Source organism: Talpa occidentalis, unplaced genomic scaffold (genome assembly GCF_014898055.3).
Source record: "Talpa occidentalis isolate TD23 unplaced genomic scaffold, MPIMG_talOcc4v2.1 talOcc4.4, whole genome shotgun sequence".
Classification (NCBI taxonomy): domain Eukaryota; kingdom Metazoa; phylum Chordata; class Mammalia; order Eulipotyphla; family Talpidae; genus Talpa; species Talpa occidentalis.
Window position 1 is genome coordinate 130336617 of NW_023604295.1, and position 20322 is coordinate 130356938.

The 20322-nt window shown below is 38.2% G+C and overlaps 1 protein-coding gene across 1 annotated transcript in view; it reads left to right on the plus strand.

Annotated features, from left to right (window-relative positions):
• Positions 1–20322, plus strand: part of SORBS2 (sorbin and SH3 domain containing 2) — a 143745-nt gene that overhangs the window by 8031 nt on the left and 115392 nt on the right. The gene's annotated exons all lie outside the window — the stretch shown is intronic.

Here is a 20322-nt window from a genome sequence, read left to right on the forward strand (position 1 = left end):
TTCCCACATTGGAGTTCCCTGGCTCTCCACCTGGCTGGACTGGGCTGTCGGGGTGGACAGCGAGGCCCAGTTTTGGTGGTCACTGCCCGATGCTGCTTCACCTGCTGAATCCCAGACTTCTTGGTGCTCTTTGTTTCTGAAATCAACTTCTCCAAATAGTATCTAGATTTTACTCCACCCTCTGTGGTTCCTCTAACTTATCATGGAAGAATCTACCCAAATCTACCTCAGAAAAAACAACAAATTTACTTAGTTCTCTTACCCCTTCAGGACAAATTGTTTCAATCTTTGAATTGCAAAAGAAAAGAAGCCCAGAGGATATATTTTAGTCTCTGTATTAGTTTCCTAAGGTTGGCAAAAGAATGTACAAGAAACGGGGTGACTTAAAATAAATCTATTGTCTCACAGTGTGAAGGCTCCAGATCCAAAGTCAGGATGTGAGCAGGGCCAGGCTAGCTCCAGGGAGGCCAGGGAAGGCTCTTCCTGTCAGCAGTGGGTGGCATTCCTGGGTATGTGGCAGTGTCTCTCCAGTCTCCATTGTCACATGGTGTGTCTGTCCCCACATTTCTCTCCCCTTATGAGGATACCAGTCATTGGACTGAGGGGCCACTCTCATCCAGTGGCCCTCATCCTAAATTGAGTACTTCTGCAAAGACCTTATTTCCAGATAAGATCACTTTCACAGGTACCAGGGATTAAGATTTCAACATATCTTTATGGGGACACACATTACCCCACAACAGTCACTATGAAGTTGGGTCTTCACCAAGAAGAAAAAGCAGCTCTAAAGTATGTATCATGAGCTCAAAGCATATTTTTCAATTCCCAGACTCAACATTTACTACTCCACATCCATGGAATTGACACATCAGCAGGAGTCCTGTGTGGCAGGACAGCCCCTCCTGGTCAAGGCTGTTGCTAGTAAGGCCAGAACACAGAGGACTATTCACCCCTCACTGTTTCCTAAGCTCTTTGATCCTCCTGACAAATCATGAGCACTAAAGCCCTGGAGAATGATCTGTGTGCACACCAAGATACAACACACTTTCTCCTAAGTACCTATGGGTATCCTTGCCATAGAGCAAGTTTTTTGGGACATATTCTGTCACATTTAGATGATGTTCCCCACAATATTAAGATTATCTTCTAAGTGGGTGAGTTTTTCTAAAGACTAATGTGTCCCCTCGATTGCCATGACTTTGTAACACAATTTTGCATCTTTTTCCCAGGGTCAGACAACTTGGAGAGCTACAGAATGCCCTCTTCTTACTTATCTCCAGCAAACAACTTATGAGATCCCCACTCTGTGTTGAGCTTTCCATTTTCTACTCATACATACCTTTTAAAAGGAAAATTTTGATTCCTTTCATTGTAAATCAAGGTTTTTTTTTAAGATTTTATATTTATTTATACAAGAACTAGGGTACAGGCCAGAGGCATGGGAAGGTGAGAGGATTCACCAAAGATAGAGCAGGAAGCAGAACAGGCAGATGGACCAAAAGCACTGCTGCGGGGAGAAATGGGTGAAGCAGGGGAAGTCTGTCACGCCATGTGGGTATCTCCCTGGCCGGCTGGGAATTGAACCCGCACTGCAGAGGCTGCGGAAAGCTTCACAGCACTGCGCTCAACCCGCTGCACCACTGGGGAAGCCCTGTAAATCAGTTTTCAAATGTGCATGTTTTTTCAATGAAAGGAAGCAGATAATAGGGGAGATCAGATTGCATAATTTATTATCCATAACCTATAGTAGCCTTCTGTGATACCTTAGTAGTCCATTGGCACAGAATTTGATTCTACATTTAGAAAGAGACAGAGTCATAGACAGGCAGAATGAGAGAGAATTCACTTTCTGAAAGTCAGTGCTTGGTCATTCCATCAGATTTATGCAAGGACAAAGAGAGTCCTACAGAAAAAATAAATACCAAGAGGCTTAGTTAAGCATGACAAGGCAAAGACACTTTATAAATATTTTGCTAAGTAAATACAAGAGAATGTGATTTGTGAGATGGTTATTTTGTGTTATGCTATATACAAAAGCAACTGAAATTTCTCATTTGTATTAACCTTCTGAGCTGTTTTCCATTTGGAGGAATGTTCTATTCTGAGTGCTAGCTCCTCCCACCTAGGTGGACAACAGTTCGGCTCTGTATTTGAGTCTGTCCAGATGAGACTCTATACTTGAAGTAAACTCTATCAGAAATGAAGGAAAGGATTTAAGTTAACCACTGGGTCTGAACTGTTGTGTGTTCTTTCAAGTCATTAAAAAAATATGGATACTTGACCCTGAGAAAAAGATGCAAATTGGGAAGAGGCATGAGTCTCTTTCCCATAGAAGAAAATTTACTTTCTCCTAAGTACCATGAGCATCCCTGCCATAGAGCACTCTTTTTTGACATTCTTTCTGCCACCCTGCACAGGAAAAATACTCAGAAAATACTCAGATAATGTTTATATAGAAAAAGAAATCAGCATAACATGTTATCAGTAACAGTGGAAAGTAGGTGGAGAACAAAGAACTGCAGCTAGGATAGGACAAAGCCACTCTCAGGTTTCCTGGTGGCTGATACTTGTTCACCTGTTCCAGTAAGCAGGCCAGGTACTTGGGGCCCCAGCTCCAAATGTGGAGCTGCATTGGAAAGCTGGATGTTTGCAAGTTCATGGGCTCTGGGGCAGGGCCCCTAGTTGAGCTATTCCCACGTCAGGCTCTGAGCTGGTCCAGTGCAAATTGATTGCTGTGACCGGGGTGTTCTCTCAAAGGCTCACAGAGTTTATAGGAGGAATCTCTGACCTTTCTAGAAGGATCTATTAATAGCCCCCTTCTAGACTTCTCATAAGAAATGCTGTGTCATTAGTATCCTATTATAATTCATTGATTACATATTTGGCTTAGGTTTTGAAGATTCATAAGTGCTAAAACATTACTTACTAAAGTTTCTTGGTTGGCCTGTCATTGTCCCTGTAAGTGGGAAAAGACATATTTCATAGAGAAAAGGAGAGGATTTTAACAAAAATTGAACCCACCCTCAAGATGATAAAATAAACATCTATGGGACATTTCTCTACTGTTTTTTTTTAAAAAATTCATAGTGACCTTTTTGAAAGACAAATTTGGTATTACACTATCCATATTGATTTGCCTCTTGCACTTTTACGTTCATTGTTTTGAGACTATTTTTCCATATCATTAAGTATACTTTGAAAAGGTAAATTCATTAACTCCACAGGGAATTTTGCAGTAAATAAGCAAATTGCAACATACTCCAACAATAGAAAACTAAGATTTTATCTCCTAATCATAGTCATCAGAAATTTTTCTGCATTCAGTGCTGTAATTTCTCAGTTCTCTGGAATAAAAATGCATAAGTGATACTGTACATGTAATATTATGGGGTTTTTTCCCTAAAAAATGATCATGATGATTCTAAAATTGTGCAGAGAACCATCTGGAATGTGAGTCATTAGACTAAGTAAAAAGAAAAAGTCATAATGTGCCTTCCCAGAAAACTGAAGATCTACATTATTCTTTGTATTCACAGACTGAAAACTAGAGATCCAAGCAAATATTAGATTGGGCCATTTCCTGTAATTAACTGATCCTGAATATTTGTAATTTAAGTGCCTGTAGAACTGAGGTCATAAACTGGTAGAACAGTAGGGGTGTTCACCTCAAATAAGTTTAGCTTAAAGGTAAAGTAGGCAAAGAATGCACTAAGCATCTAGTTCTGCTCTTATTTAGAAAATGGAAATTGAGAAAATTTTGTCTATAGCCCCTTAAAAAGGAAGTCCTCTGAGTAGAGATTTGCTAAGCTGACCCAGAGAGAGGTGAGTAGAAAGTCAATGAAAAAAATAAGATACTTTTTGTTTTCCAAGTATAGAAACTTAAAGGTTATTAGCAAGAACTGGAGTTTACTTGCTTAATGTCAGCAGAACTTATATTTTGGGAAAATATGGGGGAGTGGAAATAAAGGAGCAGTTTCTGTGAACTAGAGATATGGTCTTTCTGTAGGAAGATGAACAGTTACCATGCAGTCCTCTTTCCTGCACTAAACTTCTTATATATATATTTATGTATATGCATTTAATTCTCACAACCAGTGGTAAATAGATATCCTCATTTTGTTCTTCATTGAGGAGGGGAAGATTAGAGGGCTCACTTCATTCATTCTGCTCCTTACACCCTCAGAATGTGTTTTTGGCTCCTAATGTGTATCCAGCATGGTTTACATGCTAGAATGAAGCCATCATCTCTGCCTCTTCACAGGGTCACAGCTGGAATTTGCATCTGTCTCTCTGTCTCCAAAGCACTGAAACCCACCAGTAACAGTGTGGCTTAATGAGATACCTATAGCATCCCACAGGAGACCACAAAATAATGTTACTTCTTAATGTATTTTCTTTCTGATTTGAGAATCACCATAATTTACTTTAGAATTAGGAATTTAAATAATGAATCTTACTATGTTATCATGATAAAGTGATACAGGAGAACTTTGCTTCATCAGATTTAGAAGTTCCTTTGGTTTTGCTACGCCATCAAAAAGAGTCTTATTGACCATCACAGAAGAGACAAACATGCTTACATGGTGATACAGTGAAAGACATATTCATTGGGATCTAAGCGAGGACACACATCATCACATGACCAGAGTTAGTTAGAATGACAAAGACAGATCTTAACAAAACATTTTCAAGTGACCCCCATCCATGATAAAGATTTATTTTGGCAAGTTGCAGGCCCTTATCAACTCCACAGCCAGGTGAAAATATTTGCCTCAGTGACAGATGGTGGAACCAGAGCTTGGACAGCTTGCTTTTTTAGGGAACTCAATCACCGACATCATATTAAATCTCCCCATCTCCATGATGGAAGAGAGGATTGAACTGGGTCCTCTTCTTGTATTAGTTGTGTAAGCTCACAGAACCAGAAAGCAAGAACTTGGCTTGGGGAATAAAAATGTTTTCAAGATTCTAGTAATGTCCGCAAGTTATTCTCCCAAAGTTTACTGAAACATAAATTAATTATAAAAAACTGACCATGTATATTTCAAGTTGATTATGTATTTTTTTAAATATTGAACACTTAGTCAAGGATTATACCAATAAAATGAGTTCAACCTTAAAAGGTAGTCATATTCTATGAGAATTCATCATCAAAGAAAGCATAAAACCCATCTGGAGCAGATTCAAGAATTCAAAACAGTGATTGAGGTCATTATATTTGGGTTTAGTCCTTTTTCCTGAACAAGCTATTACTCTTGCTTTATCTTAAAATGTGTAGCAAACCTGGTTTCATCCAAAAAACCTAATCAGGGGATATTGTTGGAAATCAAGCTTTATTGTTGCATAATGGTTTAACAACCTTAATAAATAAGGCTTATTTCCTATGAACACATTAATTTAAGAGTTTATTGAAATGAAATAATTTCTTCAGGCTTTTCTTTTTTGATGTAGGTATGGCCTTAAAGAGGTTTAATTTAATAATCTGGCAAAAAAATTGTTGATTTTTCACTAATTTGAAAGAATCAAAAGCATTGAAATAGCAGATAAAATTGACTCACTAAAATGCCTTACACAAGAGTGAAATAAAGTGCCTATTACTGAGTTTACTAAAAGCCTTCTATCCTCTTCTGATTTGCGAGTATTATTACTTTAGTAGCAAGTCATTAGCACAATATGTCCACTCTGACACCTATTTAGTTAGCTGTAATTGTGGCCATATAAGTAAGAGGATCATTAGTGCAAACTGTGGACATTCCTTAATAATGTGTCCAGTTTTCAGAGGGGAAGAGAATTTGCCTTGATGAAGCTATTCCTGTCACATCAATGGTGATTGAAGTAAATGACTCATTTAGTAACCATGGAAATAATGTCAAGGAGTATAAAGAGATGAACATGTGTGCACACTCTAGATGCTGCTGCTTTTGTGGCAGCATCTGTTCCTAGATCCAAATCTCTTGGAAGCATGCTGAATGTCTCTAAAACCAAACTGATTGGATTTTGCTTTCTCATCACACTTTTATTGATTCTCTATAATAGCCACAAGTAAATATAAAACAAGGCAACCCAATACTTCACTCACAGGACCCTATGTTCTTTCCAGAATTGTGTCTCATGTTTAAAGACGCGTGTCCAAATAATTGTGCTAAAAACAGACCCTCCTCTCAAACACCTTTCTACTATTTCAATTTCTGAAATCCCTGGTCAATGCCCAAGCTCCCATACTATCTTTATATTTACCTTTGTCTTGTATCTGTTTTCATAATTTTCTAATATATTTTTTATATATATACTATATATGTGACAAACAGTATAAGAAAATAACATCAAGAATACTAGCAGTCTCCTTATTCATTCAATTTAAGTCTAGTCCATTGAAAATATATACACATAGATAGGAAGGTAGTAGGTAGGTAGTCAGGTAAGGTAAGGGAGAGAGAGAGAGCGAGAGGGAGAATGTCTCTTTAAATGTAGTATCTAAAATTATCAGCTGTTCTGTTTAAGCAGCTCTCCTATCAAGTAAGCTTTGTTAGATTAAGTATCTTGTTAGATTAAATGTCTTGATCCATGGAAACTTTGGGTAATTTTCTTAAGTCAAATTCTACTATGTTCCTTTGCTACCCAGTATCTATTTAACAGGTATAAGGCACAATGAAGAACATAAAAGTGAATAAAGTGCGGTCCCTTCCCTTAAGAAAGCATAACACAAATAACATAACTTAAAACAGGATGGACAATATGTTTAAGGAAGATGAGGAATTGTATTAGTTTAAATGAGAGAGAACAATTTATGTTGTTTACATAGATGGCTACTCTGAGGTGGGCCTCCAAGAATGGGTGAGATTTTTGGTGTAATTAGAATAGATACTAATGGAAGAATCACAAAAGATAGAACTCAAAACCATATCTGCCTGGCAGCACTTGTCATGGGTGCCCAGAAGGCAAGCACTTGTTTTGATTATCTTGGCACCCCAAGACCCAGAACAGTGTCTGGCATATGGTAGGTGCCCAACTAAAATGCGCTGATTAAACTCAAATGAAGCAAAGCACAAAATGCATAAAAAGAAGTGGCAAAAAGTTCAGTCTGACTAAATAGAAAATGAGAAGGGAAATCAAGTATAATAACATCTTGAAAATTAGGTTGGAACATATTGTACTAGGCTTGATTTGGAATTTATTAATAAATAATGCAGTCACTGGTCCTTTTCAAAAGACTGACCTTGCAAGAATTACAGCACAGAATTGAGAGAGAGAGAGAGAGACTAAAAGAGAGAGATACTGGGCAGCAGACTCAAATCAGGAAAACCCATTAAAATACTATTATGATAAGTTATTTAATAAAATAACAGAAATGATGAGCCTGAAATTAATAGCAGCTGTAATAGTACTATATGAACAACAACAAAAACAGAGGTAAGGGTGGCAACAGTAGTTAATATTTAATTCTCCAAACACAAAATTAGAATTTCGATTAATTACCTCTGGTGAGTACTACCACGGAATTGTCATTGCCAAGTGTATAGGTTAGGTAACTGAGACTCGGAGTAATTAAGTAACTTCCTCAGGGAAGCTCTGCTAGAAACTGTATTCGAATGCTATGTTTTGTTTGATCCTTTAGAATGAGTTTTACATAGTAGGTGCCAGAAACACATTTTGTAGCTGTGTCAAATTCACCTTCTCCTTTGAATACAAATGATGAGCTAGAATCTGTGGTGATAGTTCCAAAACTAGAATCTTTGCAGCAGCTTGCTTTTTGCAAGATATTTCTCATCCTTTTGTAGCTGCCAGATTATAGGTCAGGATGGTTTAGCTGTTGCCCCATGAAAGGTTGAAGTTCATTGTAAATATTAACAGGAGAAATGTTCAAAAATAGATGGCTAGATCTTTTTATGGAACAAGTGAAAGATTTACTGTAATTGCTTTAAAAAAGCTCTCCATTAAAATATAAACCAGCAACACAATCTTATATGTAATTCACATTTTTAAGGAATGTATTGAGTGTGCAAAATGTGCAAAGTGCTAAACTTAATGTAATAAGATATAAATGGTGATGCAAAATTAGCCTTACTCTCACAGACATTAGAGTGAGAGGTGGACATGAAGGAAATAAACAGTCTAATATTGCTCAATGGAAGTGTGTGGAGAACACAGAAAAGGTAATTATAGTCAATATGTTGGACATGGGAACAAGCTGACTCTAGAGTCTCCATGTTCGAGGCTAAAAGGAATACATGCATGGTTTCAGAGACTTTTTGGTTGGAGGAAATAAAACATATGTTATAGGGTTTGGACAGATTAAAAACTTTTTTATGTAGAAAGAAAGTACTTCAGAGGGAGAGGAGCCTTGAAGGATGGGTGGGAATTGGGAAAGACTAAGAAAATTCTATATTCACATAGGGAGAACATCATGGAAGCTCCTGGTGGATTTCAGGAAGAGCAGATAGAGTTGGCTAAAGCGAGGGTTGTGGTAGGAGATGAGACTGAAACAGGAGAATGAAGCAGATCACAGGATGGCATTGAGGCCACACTAACTTGTGTTGGCCTGCATCACAATTGAGGCTCTGGACCATACAAAAGTACTGCAAGCTTTGGACAAAGGGAGTAACAAAATTGGACTAGGTTTTAGAAAGAGCTTTCTGGAACAGTACAAATGACAGTGAAAAGAGAAGGAAGGTTAAATCAGGTCCATCCACTTGAGATCTCAAAGATCTCGAAGTATGAATCTGATCTTTGAATGTTGCCTTAGGAAACCATGACAGAGGTCAATTCTGCAGATATCCCAGCACTCTAGAAAATAAGGGCTGTTGAAGGATTATTAGCTCCTTCAGGAAGCTGTGAAAACTATTTATTAGCTGCTCACTCTTTCGTCTTTTTTCACTGATAGTACATGAAAAATAACCCCGAGCACTGAATAAAAACACATGAAAGCTGTCCCAGTCCAGCTTAAAATCTAAATTTTTGATCTTTTTCCCCCCTAATATACTCAAGTATCCTCCCCAAAAAAGCCAAAACCTGAAAAAAAAATTAAGTCTATATGTAAGACAAGAAATCCAAAATCTTTTTAAGACTAACTTTCTTAGATGCTTAATTCTACTTGTAAATTGAAACAATGAAAGACTAATGTATTCTCTACCCTGAAAACTGCATCCTGCTGTTCAATTTTATTTTCTTAGATTTATTAATTTATGCATACAAGAACTAGGGTACAGGCCAGAGGTGTGGGGGTGAGAGGATTCACCAGAGACAGAGTGGGGAACGGAACTGGCAGATGGACTGAAATACACTGCTGAGGGGAGCAGTGGGCAAGACAGGAGAGGTCTGCTGTGCCATGTGGGTCACCTCCCTGGCTGGGGATAGAACCCGGGCTGCACTGGCCGTGGAAAGTGCTGCATTTTAACCTCTTGGGCCACCAGGGAGGCCCCCTGCTGTTCAATTTTAGAGAAATTGGCACATGGACTTGAGAAGCGATGACTTGGTGTATCAAGTCCTACCAAATGGATGCTAAAATCCCTGAAAAATTGTCAATTTTAGGTATCTTCCCTTGACTTAAAAGGCATACCAAGAAAAGTTTAAAGTGATTAAAAATATATGGCTGCAATGCCACTGGAGTCTAACTTAATATACTGTGTTCTCATTCTTTCTGACCTAGAACATTAACATTCTCTGGCACAAGGTCAATGTCCTGCTTTGTGACTTTGAACTCTACCATTTTCTGCTTGCCTCTACAGAGATAATTGAACTTTTAAGATGCACACTTTAAAAGCATTGCAAAACTCCACAAACAGTTGTGCTTCTGGTGTGGATAAGACACACTCCCTACCTCCAACCTCCAAATTCTGTGTGCCTTAACAAATATTGGAAATTATTCTAAGAAAATGAATAGAATAAAACTAAGAATAGTGCCTGAAGCAAATCTGTGTCTCTGTTTTCTCTGGGTGTTTGTGCACACTTATGCTGATGCATTGATCTTTTTTATTTCTCCTGGCTTTCCTTGAAGACTCATAGTTATTTTTTTTACAATTCCCATAGAAATAGATTTCTTTGTTAACACGCATTGCTTAAGTTTAAGCTTATTTAAAACGTATCATGTTTTATGTCTACACGATTGATGATTAAAAATTAATTGATACTTCTTTTAAAAATATGATTGTTTTGAAAGTGTGGCCTTTCCTCTGTGTTTGCAGCAAGGTGGCTGTTAGCCTCCCAGCAAGAAGACATCTGTGTTACTACTGCAGGCACTTGCTTACCTTATGGCAAAAGTGTGCCCAAAATACACTATACCTTTAAGTGTCTCTGGGAACTGATTGATTTCTCAGATGTTTTCCTTCTTCCTACTGTGATGATGTGAATTCAGTTCTAGCCCACTTCAGCTATTAAACAAAATAAATATATTGAATATATTGAATCTTAGAAAACTGATTTCCTGGCATTTGGGATACCCACTTTGGGTAGGGTTTTAGGAAAGGAGTGTTTAGAAAAACTCAGGTACTTCTGATTAGTAAACATTTTATATCGATAGCATTGCCAGTGCTTTAGCCTATATAAAATGGACAAGTACTTAGGCGAGAGGAAGGACAAAGAAAGAGGATCCTCATGGTCTCACGAAGCTCTACTCTTTCAACAAGTTTTTTCACAATTCTGCCCCAGAATAACTAGTGATCCATCCATTATTATTATTTTTTATCACCAATCAGATGCCAGAAACAGATTCATTGTGAAGTATCACTCTTCACAGCCTGAAGTGATTTTTCAGGGTTTTCACACATTGAAAATATGCAAAAAGGCAATGGAGCAGCTTTGTGTTGAACTTGATTAAAATAAAATGCACTTATCCAAATAATACCGCTTTCTAATTAAATACCCACATGAAGAATAATTTAAAATAAACATAATTGCTCATAGCTGATTAGGACCCATGAATCATTTTGAGAGCCAAAGAACTAGAAACTCTTCTGGCTAATTAGGGCTTCATGGATGTTTATCATACTTTTTAAAACAAAACTCATAATCAGCACATACATCTACAACAGTTTTTTCCAGATAAGTAGACAAAGCTTACACAAGACCCTAGTGGCCTCCCCACCTGCTGGGCCCATGATAAAACATGAGCCCCTTTATTTATTTATTTTGATTGTTCCAAAGTGCAACTTCTGACATCGCTTACAGAACTCATAACCCTTACAGGGCTATCAACAAATCCATTTATATAATGATTTGGGCTTTAAATTATTGTGTTGGTGAAAATGAAAAGAACTTTCTTTGTACATTTTCCTACTCATTCAGAAGGTTGTTTGGGAGGAAAATGATCATCTGCCATGGTAGTTTTCTCTAAATTATTTGGAAGTTGAGCAACACAGGGCCTAATTACAAGGTACAAGAGTCTATAATTTCTGAGAGGAAGACCTCAACTCTCTGGAACAATGCCTTCCTCAAGTGATTGATTTAATCTTCTAACACAACTGTTTTTCCCCTTTTTTGCAAAGCAAGTTAAAACAGAAACCACTTTGCCCTGCAGAAAGATCTGGGTATTTTCTTCTGCCACTTTACTAAGATATTTGGCTTCTTGAAAACTGTGGTCCTGAGCTTATTTTCTGGTGTTACCAAGAAAAAAAAACAAAAAACAAAACCCGTCTCCCATAGTGTTTGGCTCCCAACCCTCTTTGCATTTCACATCTGGATTAAAATTCCAATTAAATGTGACAAAAAGGGGTGGAGAAAGGACTTTCACTCCCTGCTCCAGAAAGTTTGCTTACACAAGCTCCAGAGTTCACTGCTACCTGTTCTGTTATTCTCTCAGAAAATTAGGGCAAAGATTCCATCACCATGGTGATCCTGCCTACAAATAGATAACAGATCAAATGTTCCAATGGGGGGCAGGGAGAAGGAATTGAGGAATTGGGAAGTTAGTTTTCATTGTCATTTATTTTTGTGCACAGTGTACTTTGTCCAGATTGTCTCCCATTTGCCTCTGGCCAATCCCATAAGATAGGTTAGCATTTTAGCCTCAGTCCTGCTGCAAAGATGAGAAAACTGAAGTCCCAACAGAAAATAATACGCTACTGTCACATGAATAGATTGGAGCCATGGCTAGATTCTAAGCCTTTTTTTTTTTTTTTTTTGCTTTATTGAGATATAGTTGGCAAATCTTCTAAGATATTTCAAGGGTGCAAGTGTTGATAAGATATGCATATACATCGGGAAAGGATCCCTCCCCCCCATTGAGTTAATTAACACATCCATCCCTTCACATGTTAATCTTTTTATGAACACATTTAAGTTCCACTCTCAGCAATTTTAGAATCTAATATTTGAAAGCCCTGGTTCAATATTCCTCATCCCACACTGCCCCCATCCAAGGGAGAGATTTATCAATAGCTTCATTATGGGGGAAGTTGCAATTTATTCTTTGGGACGATAATTTAAATATCTTTTATAATTCAGTTCATACATGCATTCAGTATAAGATATTCCATGGATATTGCTCTTTTATGAGTTTTGGTGTTCTTAACCTTCAGATAACTTTTACTAGAAAGAGGTGTAGGGCTCATAGGAATATGCTTATTAGCTAGCATTCTCTCATCCATTAAAAGGAAAATAAAATTTACTCCAAAATTGGAGGCTTTCTTCTTATAACAAAATAGAAATATAAATTTTATGAGATTTTATAGTTTTCTGGGTTCTAACTGTGGCTGTCCATTCATGGGGAGATAATGTCAGTGCTGTTAAATTCAAAATAATAGAGGCTTAAACAAAAGATATGTTTATTACCCATTCATAGAAAGTCCAAATTGGTGGTGAAGGGCAAATATTTCCATAGTTATCTGGGACCTAGTTTCCTTCCTTCATTTTTAATACATGGCTTCCCTCTTATGAGCAAGATGGCTGCTCCACAGCTTAACACCACATCTGCGGCCAGCCCTCAGAAAGAAGGAAAAGGAAGACAGAAGGCATGCCCCTCCCATAAGGCAGCACCCCCTTGGAGTGTGTACACATGATGCCTCTGACGTCCGCTAGTTGAAATTTGGTCACAAAGCAAACAAACGTAGTCTATGGAATTAGCTTTAGGACATCCTTTTCCCTCTAACAGTTTGACTAATACCATGTGTCCAGCTAAAACTCCTATTATAAGGTTTAAAAAAAGCAGTTGGATATGAGAGGACAACTAGTTTTGTCCACTCTGTGTGGGAACTATGCTTCATGTATGAGAACTCAGCTGTCATGTATGAGAAGGGGGTTTTCTAATAATTGCCAATGACTAGGGTTTTCATTTTCAAAACAGAAATTAGAAATGCATCTTGGCTGATTTCAACAAAGGAGGATTTCTCACCTTGTCAAGTGTTACTCATTTGCCATTGAAAACTAACACCTTATGCTAAGCTAATCAGAGCCAACTAGAATTAATTAGATAAACTTGTCACTAAAATATCAAGGCAAATGTTCTTGAAACATGGCATTTTATCCCTTTGCTTTTTTCCCCCACTTTGACTGGGTTATTTACAATCAAAAAGTAGGTTGAGGGATGGAGTTGCAGAAACTGATCCTTATAACTGTGACCTTATCACATAACCGATAACCAAATGCTGGAGAGAAAAACATCTGAATTGTGCTAGCATAGACTTCCCTGGCCTGAGTCGCATTTAATAATTACAGTGTACAGGTCATGCTAGTTTGAGAATCTCTATAAAAGTAATACTGGCAAGTCTGTTTACATCATTCTCTAAGGAGACTTCTTTCATTAGTACCAAAGCTCTGAGTCACACCTGCTGCCTCTTCAAGCCAGAAAGACTGAATTCTTGTCTTCATTTCTCCTGGTAACCTCTCTCTAAGAAATGATTTGCCAGAGTAGTTTAAAAATGCACCATTTAACAATTCCATCTCATACCTTTCTTCAGGCCACAGATCACACTCAAGCTGATTTGTCTGAAAACCAGCTTCTATTTTAGATTCATTGGGCAAACCTGCTGTTTAATGGAATCTGATAATCCATTTGTAGAATATGACTCATTTTGAGAGCAAAAACAAACCATCTCGCCGTTTCTGATTTATAAGTCTGGGTTTTCACATGACAGTTTAGCGGTAACCCGCAAAGGAAACTATAGCACACGGCTGCTCTTGTAAAGAGAGATCATAATTTTACAAAAGCGAGGAGACTAAGGAAACACTGTTTAAATGTCCAACTCTCTGTTTACAGATGAGGGCATGGAAGTGCACAAAAGCAGAAGGATTCTTGACACCCCACCCAGTAACCAGGACCTGCTCCTCCCAAACCCCAGAATAGTGCACATTCTGTTTGTCTACACTCGGGACAGTAGGACTTTCTCTCGGACTGAGATAATATCAATTTATGACACTATCTAGGTTTTGCATCTCAGCGATGGTAGATATCATGACACACCCACCACCAGATGTCCAGTCACAACATAAGACCTTGTAGGGGCAGGAAGGGCACAAAGCAGGATCTCTGTGATCCAAGAAGATGGGCAAAGGAGGAGCCCTTGGAGCCCTCAGCGGCTTTTTCAGGCTTTTATTGCATTTACCAGGTACCCGGCAGGTAGGGGTGCCAGGAGGCTGGTAGGCCTCCCAGCCCCTGGTGAATCTTCACTCCTCCTGGGCTCTCCAGTCTTTTCTCGTGGTCTCGTTTTTTCTCTTCTTCTGGCTCCGTTCCGCCCTCTCATTCTCTTCTGCTCTGGTTCTCTCGTTGTAGTGCAGTTTCGGTGATGCCACCTTTAAAAGCCTTGTCTCAGCCCAGGTGAATCCCACCTACATAGGCCCACACCCTACTCCAGGGTCCGCCATCAGGCATGCATTTAATCTAATGGTGGGAGGGCGGAAAAGCCTGATACTTTTTACTTACCCTACAGACCTTTCAATGGAATAAACATAGATGTTCATGTCCACAAGATCTGCTTAATAAGTAGTCAGCCCCAGGTAACCTGAAGCACGTATGCACCAAGTGATCGAGTACCAGGTCATAACAATTAATGAAACAGGAGATTTAGGAAAACTCCAGTTTCTCTTTGTTTCCTCAAACTTCTCCTACTTTGCTTAGTTTGCCTTATTTATCTAAACTTGTGGCTTTCTGCTTTTTTTTGAAGTTTTATACACCAGATTCTTAGTCTTGGGTGCTGTTGATCTATATCCAGGGTACAATATAACAATGCTAATACACACAATCATGACCATGGGTACTTGCGTGTGTGTCACGTACTTTTCTAAGTGTATTATTTTCTAAGTGAATAACATTATTTTATTCCATCCTCACATTGGTTCTATGAGGTATACAATATTATTTTTCCCATTTTATAATTTTGGAAACTGAGGTATAGAGCATGGATGCAATCCACCCCAAGTCACAGCTGTAAGTGATAGTGTTCTTATTTAAACACAGCCTGGCTGCCATAGAAAAAGAATCATATATCTCATAACTGTAACTATAGGAGCTGGTGTGGTGTATTGAAGAGCTGCTATATTTTCTCTTTAGTTTACCTAATCCAGAGGGTTGAGATAATCAGACTCCTCAGTTTGCAGTGCTAGGTCGCTGTTGGTGCTGTGAGGCTTCTATTGGAATATGTTAGCACTTCTTTGGAATCATAATCTACTGGGGGCCTCCCTGGTGGCACAGGGGTTACAGTCTCAGCACTATAAAGCTATCACCAGCCACTGAGGCATGAGTTCAATCCCCGGCTAGAGAGTTACCCTCATGGTGCAGCAGACCTCTCCTATCTCGCCCACTGCTCCCTCATCAGTGTATTTCAGTTGATCTGACTGTTCTGCTCCCCACTCTGTCTCTGGTGAATCCTCTCATCCCTCACACCTCTGGCCTATACCCCAGTCCTTATATGTGTAAATAAATAAAAATAAATCTTAAAAAAATGAATCATAAACCACCAACCATGCCTATCCTTGGGGCCATCTTTAAAGAAATCACTAAAAATGGGATTCAGTTTGATCAAACAAATAATAAGCATTGAACACTGGTCACCTGCTACTACAATAAGAGCAATACAGGCCTTGATCAGATAATGGTGCTCATAATTCTACAACACAGACGCTCCTAGCTCCCTCACATTTCTTTGTGCAAAGCCATCCATGTTTCAATACTGCAAGTAACAGGAGCAAATTATTCTTAAGCAATCATTGCCTATTTTTTTTTCCTTTTGGCATTTTGACAGTGGGGTGGTTATGCCCTATAATCAAAGGAAAACATAAACCGGTCATCTCCTAGCAACTCACTGAAGATTACTCCCAGGGAATAATTTGTGTGGCTGAATCTCAGTGCATCTAACTTTGACCTTTGGAGCCATCAGAGCGCACTGGCCATTAACTCTTTTCAGTGTCCCGCCGATAGGGTGAACCTGTTTGTGATGACCTTGCAGGAAGGTGCATTAAAATGCCCTGAGACTGAGTGCTTTATGGAAAAGCGATTGAAGAGTTTGATAATTCTTTTTTGTTGTGAAAAATCCAATCACAATTAAATGCCACTAGTCGTCAAAATCATTTACCACTTTGCAGTTTCCCTTTGCTGGCACCTGTTCCTCAGTACTCTCATATAAAGGGACATCTGTTGCCTGGCGTGGACTGAGTCATGGCATCCTTGCCTTCCCTGATGTTTTCTCCCAGTGGGTTTCTTATCTACCCCCACAGTCTGGTGTGCTGGGGAGACCAATCAATCAAAATTGACTCCCAGTCAGTCTCTGGGAGCTGCTTCTCCAGAGACTAATATAACAAATGATGGTGCAGTCAACACAGATCTTACTCAGCCATCTGTGCACTAAAGAAACACACATGACTCTAGAATTCCTCTCCTCTCTTCCAAGCAAGATTAAGTGTCTTCCTTTAAGAAATTAATTTATAAAAAGAGAACCCTGACTAGAGGATTCATTTTTTTTTTAAAGATTTGTTTATTCATGCATACAAGAACTGGGGTACAGGCCAGAGGTGTGGGGGGTGAGAGGACTCACCAGAGACAGAGTGGGGAACAGAATAAGCAGACGGACTGAAATACACTGCTGAGGGGAGCAGCAGGCGAGACAGGAGAGGTCTGCTGCCCCATGTGGGTTGCTCTCTGGCCAGCCGGGGATAGAACTCATGCTGCAGAGGCCAGGGATTGCTTCAAAGTGCGGTGCTTACCCCCCTATGCCACCAGGGAGGCCCTAGAGGATTCTTTTAAATGAATGTCCAAGGCGAGAGATGTCTAAAATGATTCAGCCACTGGTCACATCAACAATAAGGAAGCATTTATTTTTTTAAAGCAGCAGTAATGACATTTTTGGCATTGTGTGCCAGACCCACTTCTAAGTGCTTTCTGTATATTAATCATTGGATCCTTCAACAACGGGAGGAGGTTGGCACCATTGTTATCCCTATTTATAGAGTAGGAAACAGTCTGGTTCAGAGAGAGGGTAAGTTGCCTGCAGCTACCAGTGTGGATATGGAAGTATGGGTTCTGAACCCATCTGGCTTGGTGCCACCTACCCTCTTGATCACAGCACTTGCCCCGCCCCATGATAAACATCATGTACCACTCCTATCTCTACCTACAAGCTGAGAATAGAAGGCGATGTTACAGTTCTTAAAAACAGTTCATAATTTGGAACATAAGTTCTGAAATACTTTTTTTCCTGGTTGTAAAATTTTCATATTTTATTTTTTATTAATTTATTTTTATTAATATCTTTTATATCATTGTGTATTCCTGTAAAATTCCCACCAATTCACCCGTGAACCATCACCATAGTCCCTTGTGCTCTTCTGTCCCATTTTGATCCCATTTCCTGCCCCTCCCTCACAGAATGTTTCTGATTTATGGTTGCCTGCTAATTTTATTATTATTGTTGTTGTTATTTTTTTCCTGACTCTTTATTAGTTCCCCTATATTTCTCCTATAAGTGAAATGTATTTCCGATACTCTTCTTTTTCCTCTGGCTTATTTCACATAGTTTGATCCCTTCTACCTCCATCCATGTTGCTGCCAATGGCATGAGTTTATCTTTTTGAGTGCTTAATTGTATTCCATTGCATATATATACCACATCTTCTTGACCCAGTCATCTATTTTTGGGCATTTGGGTTGTTTCCATATCTTATCTATTATAAATAGTGCTGCAGTAAACATAAGAATGCAGGTATCTCTTTAAATTAACACTTGTGTCCTTTGGGTAGATTTCTAGGAGTAGAATTGCTGGGCGATATGATAGCTCCATTATTAGTAGTTTGAGGAACTTCAACACAGCTTTCCACAGTGGTTGAACCAGTTTGCATTCCCACCAACAGTGTAGAAGAGTTCCTTTTTCTCCACATTCTCACCAAAGAAAACTTCGGAAGCTATAGTAATAATATCTCTTTATTTACTATGAAGAGGAAGAGGACTGCTTTCTTTTTGTCTCTTGCTTATGGTTGTTGCATAGAAATTTACTTTTGTTCTGAACCCATTAAAGACTGTAATAGACTAGTTTGCTCAATGTCCCCAGCACTGGCACTAGAGGACATTGTGCAGTGGCCATCAATAGCCCCCCTTTAGGAATATTCTGCTACGTATTTCAGAAGCTTTTACTGAGAAGTTAGTACTTACAATTTATCCTTTGAGCATTTAATATTTTCATTCTTTATTTATGATTTCTGTCTTTAATCCATTGCTAACTGAGAGAGAAATATGAATGCAGCCGTCACTCACGCAAACTTCTCAAAGATTTAGATTCTGTCTACATTTTCAGTCCTTTATATTTCAAATAATTGAGCCCCAGAAATTGTTCATTTGTTAGATAAGATAGTATAAAATCTACTTTTGTAAAAACATTTATTTTAATGTAATGGAGTATATTTTAATCCTAGTAATTTAGGTCTCTGGGGAAAATAGAGTTAATTTTATCAGAGGTTTTTTTTTTTTTCTGATTTTAAAATTGCAGTCCCATTTTTGTTCAGCCTTAATTATTCTGGGCTAAATTAAAGCACTTTAATTTGAAAAGTTATTTTGCTTTGCCTTTGTCTCTTTGACCTTGTCTTTTTCCAATTTTGTCATCTCTTTTTGCATGCAGGAGTATTTTCTATAGAAAAAGTTCTATATTCTTGGAAACTAAGTTAATATTAAATAGAATAAATTTTCTTGTCATCCCTTTTTTGCCTCAGAGCTTGGGATGATTCTATTTTATGTCTGTTAAGTCAGCATAAATATTGCTCTCTTAGGTTCGACAAACTATAGAGGTATGCTTTCCAAAAGAAGTAAACACCTAATGATAACTATAATATTTTTTATTTATGAATTACCTAAGTATTTCTTTAAAAACTATCATGAAAAATACCCTTATAAAGTAATTTTTTAACAAAATGATTTACAAATCTTTAATTCAAAATGCAAAAAGCACAACTCCTTATCTTATCATAGAATCATGTATTCTGAATGTGAGGTAATCTTACATACACAAACTGCAAGATTATACTACTTATTATTGTTGGAGATCATATTTCCATGCAAATTTTAGGTTACAAGTTCTGTGTGCTGGTGGAGTATGAAATATCCTAAGGCAAATTTAAATAAAAGTTGACAAATTTTAAGGTTCTGCAATCTGCCATTATTCTACATGATGCCAGCCTAATGCAGTCATAATCTCAAGTACAGACCCAGCATAGGTCAAGTGTGGACCCAAGAATAGAGTCAGAAGTTAGGTGGGAACTAATGGTATGCTTTGAGGCTCACTGCAACATTACTCAGAAATGCCCTCTACTCCAGCCTGCTGGGTCCGCTCATTAGTCAGGATACTCCTTTGAAAAGAAATTGTTTAAATGCAAATGTCTTGTTTGTATCAGGCAATACCTCATCACTCATTATCTTAGCGAAAGTCAAGGATATTAAGTGTAAGATAGAAAACCAGCCATCATGCCTAATTAAATAATGAAAGTTATTACTGCCAAGAAAGTGAGTTTTGTATTATACTTTGGAAAGACTGTAGCTATTCTATGCCATTTCTAGAATTAAAAATTAAGTTCATGAGCAGTAGTGGTGACTCCAAATTTCACTGTATTGCATCAATATTGTTTGGAATCCATGCCCATGATCAGAGTCCAATGTTAGTTCATGATGTTTGTCTGGTTTTTTATGAGAATACCACCAAGGCACATCCTGGTGGTCAGTATGAACATAAGGCAGCATTAGTTTATGCATTGCTGCAATATAATGACAATAGAACAGTTAGCAGATGATAATGATTACAATTTCTATTGGTCAAATTATAAAGCACTGGCTTATTCTACTCTGACTGCCTCTTGCATTATTATCCAGAACAGAATTATTTCCCATAGCTGCGCAAGTGGTAAAGTCGATAAAGCTGC